The 18,676-nt window shown below is 32.8% G+C and overlaps 1 long non-coding RNA gene and 1 pseudogene across 2 annotated transcripts; both read right to left on the reverse strand.

The window, feature by feature from the left end:
• Window positions 1–3,097: 3,097 nt before the first annotated feature.
• Window positions 3,098–9,031, reverse strand: LOC149549199 (E3 ubiquitin-protein ligase UPL3-like; annotated as a pseudogene). Its single transcript, XR_016354277.1, has 12 exons — window positions 9,026–9,031; window positions 8,741–8,914; window positions 8,498–8,644; window positions 8,193–8,372; window positions 6,711–8,116; window positions 6,019–6,097; window positions 4,792–5,928; window positions 4,480–4,711; window positions 4,258–4,363; window positions 3,992–4,072; window positions 3,833–3,901; window positions 3,098–3,704 (listed from the first exon to the last, which is right to left on the reverse strand). The product of XR_016354277.1 is annotated as an E3 ubiquitin-protein ligase UPL3-like (transcript).
• A 42-nt stretch (window positions 9,032–9,073) lies between these two features.
• Window positions 9,074–11,362, reverse strand: LOC149549200 (uncharacterized). Its single transcript, XR_016354060.1, has 3 exons — window positions 11,247–11,362; window positions 10,966–11,063; window positions 9,074–10,779 (listed from the first exon to the last, which is right to left on the reverse strand). It is a non-coding gene; the product is annotated as an uncharacterized LOC149549200 (long non-coding RNA).
• Window positions 11,363–18,676: the final 7,314 nt, after the last annotated feature.

The following is an 18,676-nucleotide window of genomic DNA, read 5'->3' on the forward strand; positions in this document are numbered from 1 at the left end:
TGGGAGTAGAGAGAACGCTTGGTTGCGACCTTGCATTTCGTAGTATGCCTCGTCAGTACGAGAGGATACTAGTGGCCGCATAGGGATCACTAGGGACCCTGGAGTCCATAGGATTTCTTGGACTTAAAGAGTATTTGTGTTATGTGATTTGATATCCTGTTTGGGACTTGAGACTATCTCCTAAGCGTGGTGGGAGTGGGCCATTTAAGTAGTGATTTTTCACTCTTACCATTGAGATCTGTTTGTAGTCACCGTGGTTGGAGCTTCTTGGGATGCTTATTTGTCATTATTAGGTGATGTTATTTACTAATGCATTTCCTCATATTGATGATTAGCATGTGATAGGTGATGTTATTTTCTTGTAGGATCATCTTATGTTGTATTCTTGTATGTTGGATTTCCTTATGCTTATGTTGTAGTATGTTTAATAGTGACGTCCCTATTACTATAGTACCGACAATCTTATCAATGACTTGGGATGTTACGTACGGGGGATGGCTAGGGCCCATGATGGTCTAGTGATGCTATTGACGGTTGGGAGGAACTGCGCACTTAGTTAGTTGTGTTTTATGATGGATAGTTATATTTCATGTTAGATGTTTATGTCTTTTATGATGGATGGATGTATCATGTATGTTATTGGTTTCATTTATTTTATTATACTTGTATCATGGATCTGAGGTGGATGTTGTATTTATATTTCTTCATATGTATATTCTTTTAGCCTTTCATACCCTATGACATGTATAGTGGATGATTGAGCATTCCGGATTTCATTTGCCAAGAGGCATTCGAAACAAATGTAAAATATGGACTTTGGACGTTTCATTTTTTTTTCATGTGGATGTGGTAGTTGTTAGACTTAGTATTAGATTAAATTAAAATGTAATTCAACGTCATGGGATCCTTAAGAAATGTAACCTATTGTGTATGCTTTAGTTGATTGTATGTTATTGCTTCCACTACTATGTGTTTGATGTGTATGGTTTATCTTTCTTTCTTTTAAAAAAAAAAATGTTGCCAAACTTAGTGAAACTTTAGGTTAATTCTTTTGGATCCCTTGGCAGGGTGTTACATTTAGAGTGTGAAGTGGAGGCCTTTTCTCTATTGAGCACTTCCATTTCACCGCTAAATATTTTGGTGAACCTAAGTTGTGCCCCTTTCTTTTTAGAGTTAGATCATTTCTTTGCATTTGGTTTTTACCTTCTTTTAGTGAACCCAACACATTCCCCCTTCCTATTGATTCTAAACTTAGCTATATTTTGTGTGGTTAGACCTTTTTCCTTTTTACATTAACATTTATGTAGTTAGATCTCATTAGACTTTCCTTTTTTGATATCTTTTTTTATGAGCTTAATTGCATTAAGTCCAACCTATAGCATTCCCATTAGGTGAAGTTGTAGACTCATGGGATCTTTTGATGATGATTCCTCTTTCCTCCTGAGGACCCATGATGACACTAATATTTTTTCTCAAGATCTCAATCCTACCATGGAACATAATTATTCTATCTTTCCATGATGAAGATGAATGAAAGTGACATCTTATACCCTCTTTTGATTCCACATTTTTGTACACTTACCCAAATAATCATCTTTATTATTAAAATCTAAATTATTATTCTTTAATTTAAAAAATAAAAGAGTAACTTAAAACTATATTCTTTTAGAATATTTATTAATTTAATATTTTTTCAATATTAATTATTTTATAGAAAAGTAAAATTTTCAATAAATTATTTTTCATATTCTACTTTTGAACATTAAAAATAATTATTTTTTCTATGTTTTAAATATAAGATAGATTTTTTTAAATAAAAAATCATTTATATTGGTATATTTTATTCAAACTTGAGTTAATATTTTTATGAAAATGTGCTATTATTTATAAATATAGAATCAAATATCTACAACTTATTTGTAAGAAGTTATATTCTAATTTTATTTCTTAAAATCTTAAAAATAACTTAATTTTTTAAATCTTTATTATAATGTTTGGATTGGAAAGGTGACAAAGAACTATCACTAAGATAATGTTGGCATTTGTCCACTTTGAATCAAAATAAATTCTCTCTTAATGAAGATATAGTATTTTTATGTGAAATTATACATGTATAATATTTTGGTAACTTATTATTTCATTTCGTTGGATGATTTTTGAAATTAATTTATTAAAGTAATAATGAATTTTTCAATGAAGTTATACATCTATATTAGTAATTTTTTATTGATTTAGTTGAATGAAATTTTTTTATGAATTTTGTAATATATTTTATTTTCTCTAATAATGCTTGTTTCAATAAAATTTAGATTGCAAAAATTATACATATAAAGTGAAATTATATATTATAAGGTTTCACCCAAACAAATTAGCATTTTATTATGACTCCCACTCTTGCATGAACAAAAACATGCCACTACTAATTATTATTAATTATTATTAATTATGTTAATGCTACCATTTAAATAGAAAGATAACAAAATATGTCTAAAATAAAACATAAATATTACACACTTATACTATATAAAATTGACTTAATTAATTTAATTATTTGTCAAAAGACCTCTTTCATAAATTTTTAACCCGAGAGGCTTTCTATAGTGGCATAAATTGGCATTCTTATGATTTTTATGAAACATGATTTTTTTAAAATTTGTGCATGGTTAAATCATTGTCTAAATTTGATTTGTTGAATTTCCACTCTCATAAAACTTTATGTATTAATATCAACGCACAGTGTATATAAAAATAAAAACAATAGTTTATTAAATTTTTGTGTTCATTTGAATACAATATTTACTAAATTTATATTAATTCGTTTGAAATTAGAAGCTTATTTTAAAATAAAATAAAAAATTGACGTTTATTTAAATGTCATATATTTTATAATTATTTTTACATATGTTCATTGCAAATGTAACCCATAGTAATGTATGCAATCAAAATGTAATAGCAAAGATTAAAAAGTCATTGCTGCAAACAATAACCCCCGTGTTTTAAAAAAAATTATTAATATTTAATGAGAATGGAAGAGAGTGGATGGAGTAGTAGATTAATTTTATTCATAACTAATGCCTCTGAAAAAGATGATTGGAGATTATTATTCAGCTCTGCAACAGATTTAATTGCATATTTTGAACAAAAATATCCTTTTTCCAAGTATCTATTGTCATAAATTATGAAATTATGTCAGTACAGCGGCTGACAAGAATATCTCTCCACTTATTATATATATATATATAAGCTAGTAGTGTTGAACTCTCCCATGTACTTTCCTTTCTATCAATTGATTCTCCAAATTCCACGAGATTTTTGAGAGGTCGAAAGATCCTTGACCTTCGGTAATGGCATACACCAGTCTATCACGCATTGTTCTCTGCAATTATCATTATCATTGGAAAACATATATACTACCATAATCCATTAACAATTTGTACGAGTTATAGCACTCGGCAATCCATATCAACAGCCTCTGTTGAATTTGGGGGATTCTGTATTTCGAAGATATATGTAAGATTCGGAAAAAGAAATCGGTTTAAAGGATTTAAACTTGTAAATGGGAGCAGTGCACTTACCTTGCGAACAACGGTCAGTTTTGGATTCAGAGCACTCAAACCTCCCGGAGGAAGATTTGGACAGCCAGTAACGAACTGCAAAAACGCTCTCTGCAGTTTTGGTGTGAATTCCGACATGATCTCAAGAAACTTCAGGTAATTATAAACAAAGATGTTAGGGTATTGCAAATATTGGGTTTTCAGAGTCTCAAAATTTACAAAAAGAACTAAAAACACTCAAAGAATCCGAACATAAGATATGGAGATGAAATACTCACATCCACTGCGAAATGACATTCGGCAGTGTATCCATGATCGAATTTGATGTGATCCCTTAGCATTTCATCCTGCTAAAACATTTTACATTTCAAGAATCAAACCCCAAACATTGATAGAGAACGTGATATATAAAAATCATTAAACCGCTTCAGACAAACCTTCAATAAGTCACGCACACCACATATTAGTGTTTCCAATTCCTCTTCTGAAAATAATTGCAAAGTCGAGATGGGAGACACCTGTAAGTAACAGAAACAAGCATTCAATCACCAAAAGCATTCAAAGATTAAGATAGGTACCAAAAATTGGTGAAGCCAAAAGACCAAATAGGTCAAATCTAGAAGTGCTTCTGCAAAATTACCAAACCAATAGATCAAATTGACCAAAACAAGCCTAGAGCTAGTTCTAATAAAAGGTCACTCACCTGATTAAACCCTTTTCTTAAGGCCTCAATCTGTGGCCTTGATTCCTGAACCAATAGTTGCATCCATGGCCAATGAAACATACTCATCTATGTTATCAATGGTAACCTGCATAAAATAAAGAGAAGATAAATACAATAAAGTCTTATGGAGAATTAACAAATGGAAACAATTTCTTTATCGTAACAGCATAAAATCACAAAAAAGGCATTCTGAGAATGTACTAAGATGCTGCTACCTCCTGGTTTGACAAGGTACTGAGGAAAACCAGGAAGAGTGAAATCAATGCAAAGGTCTTCAATTTTTTCGCCATGGTAATGTAAACTTGATTTTCTTTGCTCTTATCAGCTGACAATGACTCCAGGTATTGCCTTCGAGCAGCAAGAGCTTGCATTTCTTGCAATGTTGTTCCAAGCTGAACATCAAAGAACTTGATATCATATAAATCAAGATCGTGCATGCACAAATAACTTGTCAGTTTCAATTGATAACCTAAACTGAAAGAAATTTAGGCTTTGTCATTTAAAAACTTACCTTCCCAAGGAGAAGTTCGTAAAATGCTCTGGAAAGAGGCAAGTCGAGAAATCGACCATCTTGAAGAGCTTTAGCCATTAGAAACCCTAGAAGAGTGAAATTCTCGACCACATTAATGTTCTCTCCTCTACAACAAAATTCTGTATGAGGTGGGTAAGGACGAGGAAATAATCCCAGAGACGCCTGACCTAATTCCCCTGCATTTGTCCTCCACAATCCAATTTCACTTCTCTGTAATTCATGACTAATAAGTGTATAGAACTCAAGAGTTGGACCCAGACCACTGCCAACCTCATTATAATACTGGATTTCAAGGGCACCCTTCTGCCCATGGCACAAACTCATCACTTGTGAACCTGCCTCTAATACGCGCTTTCGTGAAACGCAAACCTTTAGACGTGGTGGCCTTGTAGCATCACTGTTTCTCAGATTTGGAGGTGGAGAAATCTTATTGAATGCCGAAAACATAAAATATTGCCTCCTTATCTCAAATGGAAACAAAAATGGGCAGTTTTCAGTCAACTGGTGACACCAATTTGGCAGACCAGAAGTAGCCAATTTCTCTGCATCCTGCAGTTGGTATGCTAGCTTTGCAGTCAGCTGGCCATTCAAAAATTCTTCTTGAGGAACCGTGGGACAATTAGCTTTCAATTCATCTAGGCTTTTCAATCTCCCTTTTGCAAATGCATCAGATAAGCTGTTATCTCTCAAGCACAGGACTGATTTGTTCAATTCGTCAAGAACTTGAAGAAGCAGTAGAATATCATGTGTGCTATCTCTCTTGTGTATACCACAGGGGAGCTTTCCTTGCAGAATCTTGTCAATACAATGCAGATTCTTAAAATTTATCATTCTAACGTGCTCTTTATCTCTTCCATTCAAATTATTTCCGCTTGGTGTGTTTGCCCTCTTATATCTAATTTTGTGAACTTTATACCTAATCGAGTCATAGATACATTCCGACCCTGAATCCCTTGGCTCATCTCCTTCAACTTCCCTGTTTTCTTGAATTGCCTCGTATAATGTTGATGATCTATCTAGCAGTTTACCTCCAATGAAAAAATTAAATGTAGGATGTTCCCTTCTTCTGCTAGATCCTTCTGAACTATTAGATCCTGCTTTTATTGTTCTAAAATCTGCTAAAAATGGAAAAAGATACATTAAATATTAGACTTGCCTTCTGTGAATTCTCTAATTTAAATGGATTAACTATATTACTGCAAACTAACCGTCTATTCCACTTGCATCTGCTGAATCCCTCAACATTATGTCACTCGCCCCCTCCATCACGGAGATAAAAATTGGCCCCTAAGAACACATATAAAATGGTAAATAAACAGCCCATAATAAATAAACGAATATTTTAATGAAATTTGCATTATCATCCACACTCTTATTTTTGTCTACAAAGAGGGTATGTCAGCATTTTCAAAATATTACTTTCCATCGTCATGATTCATCCATAGCCATAATCCGCCAAAGCTCAACAGGAGCAACCAAATGGTCCTACTTTTGGAAACAAAAAGTTCATTTATTGGACACTACTCGGGGGAATCGAACAAAACTCGCATCCTTTAATACAAGATCATCAATACAAATTAAGAACATATGTATAAATCCATCAATTTATTCTCAATAATAGAAGTAAGGATTTTTTAAAGATTTCAGATCCTTAGTACATGAAGATAAAAGTAAAAGCATTAAAGAACAACAAGAGACAACCACGAGCAACAGCAATCTAACAGCAAAAATAGTCAAAACTTAAGGTTGCCTTTGATTTGTTAAAACATTAAAGAAGGTAGCTATTATTTGTAATTTTAATTCACAGTTTTTATGGATAATCTACTACTAAATGCTGATCATGATGTAATTATACATATCAAGGAGTCAGTGGGAACCATTGAAAATTAAGCTTGCATACCTCATCACTAAATCCTCCTTGATGTTTTCGTTGTGGTTCTCTCTCTAAGGCATCTCCCAATGAAGGCCCACTTTTCATTTGTGTGCCACTCAAATCAGTTGTAGATTCTCCTTCTTTGGATGATGTAGAAGTGTCAGAATTTTCCATTGTTCTTAATGACCTCAATCTTGCTGGATATCCACCTTCTGCAGAAGCTTCAATTCTATTTATCTGCAGTGTACCACAGAGGTAATCTTAAATATCAGTGATCCTAGCCAAAGGCTCTATATTAAAAATAGTTGGAGGGAGGCTACAAAGAGCTCTTTCTCCTTGTCCTCCACATAACAATACTTTTATAGGATCATTATTGCGTGACCATGGACCTTGACTGAAATGTAAAGTCAAGTCTTCTGAGGGAAGTGCATCCTGCAGCTTCCAAACTAAAACAGTCAATGGAGTTTCTTTTCCATGAACAATCAAAGGAAGAGAAAGATCGACAAATGTCTCAAGTCTTTTCATTGTTTCCAGTTGATGTCCAATCAAATCAACTTTTGAATATTTTTTTCTCTTTTCAAGTCTCTGCCTGTAAAATAGTTCAGTAAGGATGTCACAACCCCACTTTTAACAAACTCAAAAGTTGATACACTATCATCTTGGCACAGTTGGGCCAGAATATCAGCAATTATTTGAGGTATATTGTTGTCATTAGAGACAACAAAACTCCCTTTACCCTTTCCTTCTCTTTTCCCCTTGCCTTGTCTAGGGTTTCCTTCAATTTTCCCATTGAGACCATAATGACTATCATATGCAACCCTACTCCGTTTGCGCTTCTTTGATTTACTTTGTTCACACAAGACCCCATCTAACTTCTTACAAAGATTAATCAACTTGCAAAAACTGTTTGAAGCTCTAGTTCCTGGATTTGAATCAAAGTACGTAGCCTTAAATTGCCTTGCACTACCAGTAACAATTTCGTCTATTCGACTTTCTTCTCTTTGGTATTCACTTTCTGAGCCAGACCATGTATTCCATGTTGCACGAGTTTCCTCCTCTCCTGTAGATATAAGTGTCCCCACTGCATGAAAAACACCTTCTCTCATGAACATATTGAAAATCATGTCCGGAAGTTTCTCAATTAAATTTTCTGCCATCTCTAGTGCTGTCAATGAACTTTTAAATATCTTTCCCACATAAAATTCCCACCAAAAATCTGCAGATTGTAAAACGTCAGATAAGTTTTGGGAATCTGAAACACAAAAACGAATGATGAAAAATTCAAAAATGTCTACACTATATGAGATATAGCTTTGTATGTTGGTTTCCTCTAATAAAGGCTTCAACATTTCTGGAGTGCTGAGGTACAACAATTTTCTGATGACTTCTAGGCATTGGCGGCTAACTTGAGCATTGATACTTGAACCATGTACCTGCAAAAGTATTGACACTTAAATAGTGCAAACTAATGTTACTGCTAAACTAGATCCTATTTAAATAATTTGTTACCTGAATCATAAGTTGAAAAAGATTCATTCCAAATTCCATCAAAAGCTCTGGTTTTTCTTGAAATAGCTTTTCTATAATATAGTCCTGTGTATCATCGGATTCATCGCTAGTAAGAAGTGTTTTTTCCTCATTGGATACCGATGGAAGAAGATCATTCACAAACGATACAATCTCAGACAACTTTGTAAGAACAGCAATTTTGATTCAGTCAACAAATTATGCCATTAAATTTCCATAATCCATGAGATTAACTTAGTTTGTTTCTTGATTTGATTAAGTTTTTCTTGGAAAAGAGGAGAATGAACCGGATTAGTTGGATTGTATGGAGACAGACGAATTGTCATATGTGAAATAAGAATGTCCCTACAAATACTAGAGATGCCCATTTCAATCATTTGTCCTGACAATACAGCAGAAGCACTAGCACACTTTGAGAGTACTTCAAACAGAGCCTGGAGAAAACCAGAAGAGTTATTTCAGCACTTCAATACAAAAACAAATCACCTAAAATTCAAATATCCTCATCCAAATCGTCTAAACAAAATTACCATGAGTCTTCGAGAACTAAGACATGTCTGGCTACTGATTGAGTTGGTGGCTGAAATAGAGCTTATAACTTTAGCTATCAGTTCATATCTAGAAAGCTCCTCTAAATTATCTAGAGAAGCATCGGCAGCAGCTTCAGCAATTCGAGATAGACAAACACATGCATGCCCTACAATCTGAAATCCGCCATATTTTTAATTAGACTTTGTGTCCCCATCATTAACAGAATACTGAATAACTAGTTAAATGACAAAATTGAAGGAGGTGGACAGAGTGGATCAAAAGACAAACATGAATGCAATGATAAACATTCAAATCAATAAGCAAAACACAAAGACATCAAGCTGTGCTACAGCACTTCATACTCATTAACATAACTAAACTCCATTACAAATCCTTAGAATGCTACAGCATTCCATCCACTCATGATCCACAATGAGAAACCCAAAATGGGCTCTGCTGATCACAAGCTCAATCCATGATATTTATAAGTAAATGTACATTTAATAGTGGACGGTGAGGTTGGTGTGTTGGCCGGTGCTTGGACGGCTGTTTGTCTCTTATTTAATATGGATGGTGCTGGAGTGTGGGCTGGACGGTGGGCTAGACGGCTAAGTTGTGGGCTGCCGATAGACTGATTGTCTGCTATTAATGGTAGAAATTAATACTACCAACACTCCCCCTTAAATTCTATCATTAATGCTACCACATTTACATTGTTTTCCCTTGTTATAATTATTTCGGGTTTTACGGCTTACCCCTAACCAATGCAATCCTAAAGTGGTTTCAAGTTCACCACAAACTTCTCAAACATTACACAAATGGTTTCAAGATCACCATAAACTTTGCGTTCCAATGGTTTACAAACCAAGCATTCATTGGTTCTACTGACCATGAATCATCACTACGGGAAAATTATCATCACTTTGACTTTTCTCCTTCTTGACCTGCATCAAACTGATTATTGAGTCCATATAAGAAGAAATCCATCTACCGAGATACATGGGTGCCCAGCCACTGTACTCGCCAATTCTATAGGAATCCTTTTCAGATACATGGTTCATCAATACATTCAGTCAAACTCTAGGGTGTCGGGTACAACCGATAATGCACCCCTTACAATAGATTCTTAACAAGCAATTCTCATTCAATCTTCATCACTTGATTGGGGGATATCAATTCAGCAATCTACCATTACATAATCACATTTGATATGACAAAGCCTTAAACATTTTCTCATTTAGATTCCAACACTTAAACTCCAAATCAGCACATACAGAGACCTTTGCACTATGACAACGAGCTTTAGCACACCATCTCACCTTTTATTCAACATGTTACACCTAAGATAACCAACTTAACTTTAACAACTAATGCATAACAATTAATGCATAACAGCTAACACACATAATAAAAATTTCCATGATCAATATCTTCCATGTCATGTGTATGCATTCTTTGGCACTCCCGCTTGCACAAAGATGCTCTACATGCTTCTAATTTATGAATGATAGCGTCACACAGCACTAACTCAAACACACTTCAACTTTGGCTTTCTTCTTTTCACAGCTTCTTTGTTTCTCATAGCAAGCTCTTGACTTGTTCTTCTCTTTATTCTTGCAGAAGATAACTTCAAATGTCATTGCCTGTTGGGCTACGATGCCACAACACTCTTCATCGATTTTAACCTTCTCGAGCTCTCCACGATCTCTAGGATCATATTCCATTAGCTCTGATACCACTTGAAGGAGGTGGACAGAGTGGATCAAAAGACAAACATGAATGCAATGATAAACATTCAATGCTACAGCATTCCATCCACTCATGATCCACAATGAGAAACCCAAAATGGGCTCTGCTGATCACAAGCTCAATCCATGATATTTATAAGCAAATGTACATTTAATAGTGGACGGTGAGGTTGGTGTGTTGGCCGGTGCTTGGACGGCTGTTTGTCTCTTATTTAATATGGATGGTGCTGGAGTGTGGGCTGGACGGTGGGCTAGACGGCTAAGTTGTGGGCTGCCGATAGACTGATTGTCTGCTATTAATGGTAGAAATTAATACTACCAACAAAAATCTTAGAAGAAAACTAAAAGGCATTGACCCTAACACTTCATGAAACAAGAAACCAGAGGTAACAGCAACTAGAGTTCTGGAGTTTAGTGTATAAAATCAATATGAAGTTAAAATAATTGCATGTGGAGAATCAGAATTCAAAATGTACCTGAGCATCAGGATCTGATAAAACACCCAATAGTATTGGAATTTGTTCTATAGCCAAACCAATAGTAGAGGATGAATGTTCTAAGCTGATATTTTTAGCTGTTGACAAAGCATGTCTCTGTTAAAAAATTAAAAATTATACAGAACGATAAATTTTCTTATTTGAGAGATCTTCGATTCAAATCTATTCAAACTTAACAAATAATAATTATTCTTGACTTCAGCCTATTACAATCAAAAATTGAGAAAAATTTAATAAGAGACCTCTCATTGTAAGCCTACCTTAACAGCAGTAGAAAAAAAATCCAGATGTAGCAATAGCGCCATGAAAGCACCATCACGAAGGCAAGCAGATGCACGCTCGCGAGAGATCTTTTCCAAAGCCTTTACAGACTGCATTGCAATGGAAGACACTGTTGAAATTAAACATATGCATATCTCAAATTTGAATCTCTAAAAACTGCGTTGTTTGAAAATACATGGCAATAAATTAAGGTAAACCGTAATTCGTAGCAAAGCAGGAAAAGACAATCATAACTACTGGATAGGCACGAAACAATTATAAAAATGATTTAGAAAGAAGTATTTTCATTTAACACATTACGGGGGGAATTAGGAAAAAAAAAGTTTCTTACAATTAATAGGATATATTAAATAATTAATATATAGATTCATTTAAATTAAAATGATTTCAAATCAAATTGTGATATTTGTTATTATATTCCAATGGAAATGGCTATATATGTTTTATAAATATGATTCATAAGAACTCATCTTGTCTAATTGCCTAATTATTGTATTTAGGCGATGCTCATAAGAATGTAGCATAAGTGAACCATCTTAATATTACTTCAAAGTTAAGGGACTTAATTTCAATAAGAAACCCTAAATATTATTATTGTGGCACTTTGTATAAAATTGTAAACTTTTAAATTTCACGACTTCAACATTAAAAACAATCACAAATAAATTTAAAAACATAGACATACCTCCTCTGCTAAATCCATATAATCTATAGTGACCAATTGTTCACACATAGCTGAAACTGCACCTTCATCCACAACATGACACAAATCCATGGAAGAACATCACAAATATATGTTATAGCTCTTGTAGCTAATAGCTTTATATCCAGGCTTCCCTCTTCCAAAAATTCAACTAATACTGGTATAAAATTCTCAACATAAAACTCTTCAAAACCTATGGCTAGAATTTGCACAAGCTACTCAAATCTACAACTTTGGTGGTCTCATTTGCCTCCTTATCTTCTAATATGGAAAGAATACTGGATAATTGAGAAATGTCATTATAACCTTCCATTTAGGACTGTACCAAATTACTTGAAATGTAATTTTGCAAGTTGTAGAATTCAATAGAATAGTTGCTCACTGAAAGCTTCAAACAAGATATATTTTATTTGCAGTTTTAAATTTATCTTTTAAAATAAAACCCAACTTCTATTTCTTTTAATATAAAACCCAACTTCTATTTCTTTTCTTCATTTAAATATTTACTTTTCTAATATTAGATTGCACCGACTTCAAAGTTCCAATTATTATTTTGCACCCTTTCATTATTTTATTATTTCATTTAATTATGTCCAAGACAATAAATATCAATTTTGAAAAATAGTCCAAACATCGAAAATTATATTTGTTTTAACATTATTACTTTTTAAATATAAATATCATTTATTGTTGTCTTTATGTAATATTTTAAATTTAAAAGTAGCTTTATTCTTCTTCATTTCATTAAATTTAAAATTTACTATATACAAGACAATTAATATCATTTTTTAAAAAATAGTTCAAACATGTAAAAATATATTTGTTCTATCATTATTCCTTTTTAAATAAAAATATCATTTATTGTTGTCTTTTTCTAATATTTTAAATTTAAAAAATAGTTTTATTCTTCTTCATTTCATTAATTTAATATTTATTTTAATTATTTATATCTTTTCCTTATTCTAATTTCTTTAAAAGATTTTTTAAAATAAAATAGTGTTTTAAATATTTTTATATTTTATAAAATTACAAATGATTATTGGAAGACATTAGAATTAATTTAATTTATCATTATTTGTCAAATAAAATTTTATTTATTGTAATTATATTATTTTAATCAAGTCCATGGGTTTATTGTGGGAGATTTGCTCATATATTTTATTTTTATATTGAAATTTTGTAAGATTTTACCAAATTTTTATTTCTTGATTGATTTTCTAATATAGTTAACAAAAAGAATTAAAAAAATTCGGTAAAAATAATTATTGCTCTTCTCATAGAAAGTTTCTAATTATTTCTTTTATATCTTTGTCCATTTGCATAATTGTTAGTTGTTTGTTGCATAGGTTATGTTGAGTGCTATAGGGCTCTGTATTTTGTGGCAATGATGTTGTTTCTATCATCGTTAGAGATATCTCATTGGCTTGAGACAAACTTGTTGCTAAGCTCTGTTTTAAGATGAGATTCCTGAGTTTTTGATGTTTATGACAGCATAATTTTGTTTCACCTATGTTTATTTTATGTATCTGAGTTCCCATTTTTCAAAATTATTTCATGTTGAAGCTTTCTTTGCAAACATGCAATTTTTTTGGAAAATAGCTCATCTAGAAGATTTATCAGAGATTAATTTGTTTATTATGTACATTTCAGAGTGATTAATGATGGGGTTTTGTTTGCGACAGTTTGTCAATTAGAGCTTTCTACACAAAATCAAAATTTTCCTTTTTTATTGCTTTCTTTATGTGCCAAATTGGTTCTACTTTAGAATTTCTCTAGGTTTTTCTTGGATAGGATGTTCCTATTCAAATTTGTTGTTCTCTATGCATGCATGCCTTTATTGCATCTTTTCTTTCCCTTATTGTGGACAAGACTCAAAACGAGATCACACAGTTATGTCATAAAAATCCCTTGGGTGGAAAATATTATATTTAGGGTCACTCAAAGTGGATCGCAAAACTTTGGGGGATTCAAGACTTTTTCTCAATAGTTGCTTCATAGTTATCTTGGTGGATTTTACTTTCTAACAGTTGGTGTCAAAGCTTAAGATCCTTGAAGGAAAAGCTTAATAGCTTAAGGAGATCAATGACGAGTCATTTCAAAAAAGAAAGTGCTAAGTTTGATGGAGTTAACTATGACAGCTAGAAAAAGGAGATGAAGACACATCTTCTATGCATGGGTTTACAATACTAGGTGATGACTAAAAATGGGAAGATCATAGTAGAAGGAAGAAAACTTGAAGAATGTACTAAAGCTGAAAGAGATTTGTTCATGTGTAACATGCTTGCTAGAGAAGAACTTTTGTCAGCTCTTATTGAAAATGAGTATATCCAAGTAAAATCTTTGAGGTTATCTAGTGAAATTTTGAAAGCTTTGGAATCCACTTTTGAAGGTGATCAACATGTTGAACATATTAGAACTAAAAATTGGATATGTCTATTTCAAGAAGTTAAAATGATAGAAGATGAATCTGTAAGAAGTTATATTGGTAGAATATCATAAATTGTTTTAGGAATCAAGACTTGTGAAGGAACTAAAGAAGAAGGTGAGATCATATGGAAAATGTTGAAAATTTTGACACCACTATTCAAGAAGATTGAGGAAGTGATACCTTGTACTAGAGAAGTTCTCTAGAGAGACTATCTTCGAAGATTGGAAGTAGCAAAAATAAGTTTGAAATAGTCTGGAGATTTTCCTAGAGTGGAGACTACCTTTAATGCACCAAGTGTTTGACCTACCCTATCTAGGAGTGCAAGCACCAGTGGAGATTATGCTAGTAGTAGTAGATCAAGATCAGAGGAAGACATAAAGATTGAAGAAGGAATTGCCCTTCCTATGAGAAGAGAACCAGATGGTAAGAAAATATTTAAATGTTGAACTTGTGATGAAGTTGGTCATTATGCTTGTAAATGTCCTAAAAGATTGAAGAAGTACAAAAGGAATTTCAAGTGTAGAAAGCCTAGAGAGCGTTTGTATGCAAATGATGATGATGAACTAGATGAAAGAAGTCTGAGAAAAAGTTATGATGAGTTAGGATTTGTTGCTATAAAAGAAAAAAATCTTGAAAAAGAAGTTAGACAAGAAAGAGATCTAGTGTCACAAGTTGAGAAGAAAGTTGATTGGATCAGAGGTAATGGTTGTTCACATCATATGACTAGTGATATGAATAAAAAAAAAATTAGTTCAACAGTTATGATGGAGGAATTGTTAATTTTGGAAATAATGTGGCCTATCATATTAAGATAATAGGATCTATTACTCTTGATGGTAAAACTTACATAGGTGATGTTTATTTTTTTGATGGACTAAAACATAATCTTCTAAGTTTTTAATAGTTGGTTGACAAGGGATATCAATTACAATTCACAGAGAAGACGTGTATCATTAAGGATAATAATGGTGAGATGATTAGTATTGGAACAAGATCAAGAGGTAATTTTTTCTAGCTGAATCCTATAGAGATGACATGCTTGGTTGCTAAAGTTAACAAAAACTAATTGTGGCATAAAAGGTTTTGTCATATTAATTTTGATAATATTGTGAAAGTGAGCAGTACACTTGTTGTTAGGGATTTTCCTAAAGTTGTAAAGCCTACTAATATTTTATGCAAGGAATGTGTTATGGCTAAATAGAAGAGAAGTTTTTTTCCTAGCAAGAAGTTCACTACAAAAGAAAGGTTGGAGATCATTCACACAAATATGAGTGGTCCACAAAGATAAGAGGATTCTACAGTGAAAGGTACTTTATGATTCGTGTTAATGATTTTACTAGGATGATGTGAGTAGCATTTCTTAAGGAAAAGTCTGAAGCATTTGAGAAGTTTGAGGTGTTTAAGAATAGAGATGAAAATGAATCTAGATTAAAGATTAAGTTTTCAAGATTGGATAGAGGTGGAGAGTTTACCTCGAATGAGTTTAACAATTTTTGTGAAGTCAATGGTATTAAGAGACAATTTTCAGCTCCTAAAATGCTTGAGAAGAATGGTATAGAAAAGAGAAGAAACAAATTTATAACAAAAGCAACAAGAGCTATGATGTTTGAAAATGATATATCAAAGACATTCTGGAGAGAAGTAGTTAATACAACAATGTATACAATGAATAGGGTACAAATTAGAAAAGGTACAAATGAGACTCCTTATGAATTATGGTTTGGACATGCACCATCAGTGAAGTATTTTAGAATTTTTGGAAGAAAGTGTTACATCAAGAGAGATGATGATATTGATAAGTTTGATTCAAGAAGTGATGAAGGTGTGTTCCTTGGTTATTCATTGAAAAGAAAAGCTTATAGATGTTTTAATCAAAAGACTAAGACTATTGTTGAAAGTGCAAATGTGAAAGTGGATGAGAAGTTTGGAGTTCAAGAATGAATACTTGATGATGATTTTGATGAAGAATCTCGTCCTAAGGCTAACCAAGAAAATATTGAATTATTTTATTAAATTAACAATGATTTACAAAATGATATCCAAGTTGTGGAATAGAAAGAGGAACCAACATTTGAACCTAGAGTAGAAGTAAGAGTTGAGAATGAAACACCAAATAAGAATTTGACAAAGAATCACCTTGTTGCTTAGATTATTAGAAGTAAAGAAAAAGAATTTATGACAAGAAATAGGGTACATGAAGAGTTATGTTTGATTTCTCAAGTAGAACCTAAAAGTACAGATGAAGCTAGAAAAGATGACTTTTGTATTCAAACTATGACAGAGGAGTTAGATCAAATTAAGAAGAATGATACATGGGAATCAGTTCCTAGACCTAAGGACAAGAACATTATAGGAACGAAATGGGTTTTCAAAAATAAAATGAATGAACAAGGAGAGGTGGTGAGAATCAAAGCTAGACTAGTATGCAAAGGATATTCACAGCAAGAAGGTATAGATTATGAAAAGACATTTGCACCTATTGCCAAAATTGAAGTAGCATGAATATTTTTGTCTTAAGGGGCTAACAAGAAATTCAAAGTGTATCAGATGGATGTGAAGTCAACATTTCTAAATGGAGAACTTGAAGAACAAGTCTATATTGAGCATTCTAAAAGATTTCCTTTGATAAAAGAAGAAGATATGGTCTGCAAGTTGAAGAAAGAACTATATGGTTTGAAGCAAGCACCTAGAGCTTGGTATGTGAAGTTGGATAAATATTTGGAAAAATTGGGATTTGCTAAAGGTATTGTAGATAGTAACTTGTATTTGAAAGAAATTGAAAATGGTTTGTTGATTATTGAAGAATTTGTGGATGATATAATCTTTAGAGGAAATGATGAGGCAAGTGAAGCATTTACGAATGAGATGAGGAAAGAATTTGAGATGAGCATGAGTGGTGAGATGAAGTACTTCTTGGGTTCACAATTGTGGAGAACAATGAAGGTATTTTCATTTCTCAGACTAAGTATTTGAAAGACTTATTGAAGAGATCTAGTTTGGAGAGTTGTAAGCCTATTGGTATACCTATGGTAACTAGTCATAAGTTATCTAGCAAAGATGAGACACCTATTATTGAGAAGAAGAAGTACAGATTCATGATTGGAGGTTTGCAATATTTGAGTTATACAAGACCAAACATAGGTAATGCAGTTGGAATTGTTGCAAGATTTTAAGTTGTTCTAAGGAAGCACATTATGCAACAGTAAATAGGATTTTTAGATATTTGAAGGGTACACCTAATTTTGGGTTGTGGTATGACAGATGAAATGACTTTGCTCTATGTGCACATATTGATGTAGATTGGGCAAGCATTATAGATGAGAGAAAGAGTACAAGTGGTGGAGTATTTTTCGTAGGAGGAAGATTGGTTTCTTAGTTAAGAAAGAAACAAGATTGTATCTCATAGAGAACAACAAAAGCAAAATATGTAGCAGCAGCAAACAATTGCAATCAGATTATATGGATGAAACAGATGTTGAAGGATATTGGAGTTTACTTAACATGTTATCATACATTGTGATAATACTAGTATAGTAAGTACGTCTAAGAATCTTGTATTGCAATCTAAGATGAAGCATATATCTATTAAGTATCATGTTTTGAGAGAGAAATTTGCAGAGAAAGATATTAGAATCGAATATGTTAGTACAAAGGAGAAAATTGTAGATATATTTACAAAGCCCTTACCTAAGGATACATTTGATTATTTGTGAGGTATGCTTGGGGTCATGCACCTTCTTACTTTAGAGTAGGTAGAGATTGCATCAATCCAGTGGTATAGAGAGCTATCGTTTATTTGGATTGAATGTTGATGCTTCATATATGGGGGAGTACCTGTGATTGAGCTGAGTCATGAAGGACTCTAGGTAATTAGTATTTCAATAGTGTCTTTGGATACTTGAGCTGATTGAAGATATTGAGTAGAAGATTGACATAATGGTGCCTTTTTCATTGATGTCAATGGGGGAGAGAATACATGAAAAACATCTCCTGAGAATGGGGGAGAGTTGTTCATGAGATGGAGAAAATATTGATGTCAATGGGGGAGTAGCAGCATTGATGAAGAGTTGTTCTTGAGAGATTCAGATTTGATTAATGAAGAGGATTTGAAAAAATGAGAGTAGCAGTAGCAGAGTTGTATTTGGTATTCATGGAACTTAGATGTTTTTCATCTATGTTGCCATCAATGCCAAAGGAGGAGATTTTTAGCATGAATGATAATGATATTCCTATGGGGGAGTATCCTAGCATTTTTGGAGCATTGGGGAGATTATTAG

Source organism: Cupressus sempervirens, chromosome 7 (assembly GCF_028749045.1).
Source record: "Cupressus sempervirens isolate cs-2001-9-10 chromosome 7, ASM2874904v1, whole genome shotgun sequence".
Taxonomy (NCBI): domain Eukaryota; kingdom Viridiplantae; phylum Streptophyta; class Pinopsida; order Cupressales; family Cupressaceae; genus Cupressus; species Cupressus sempervirens.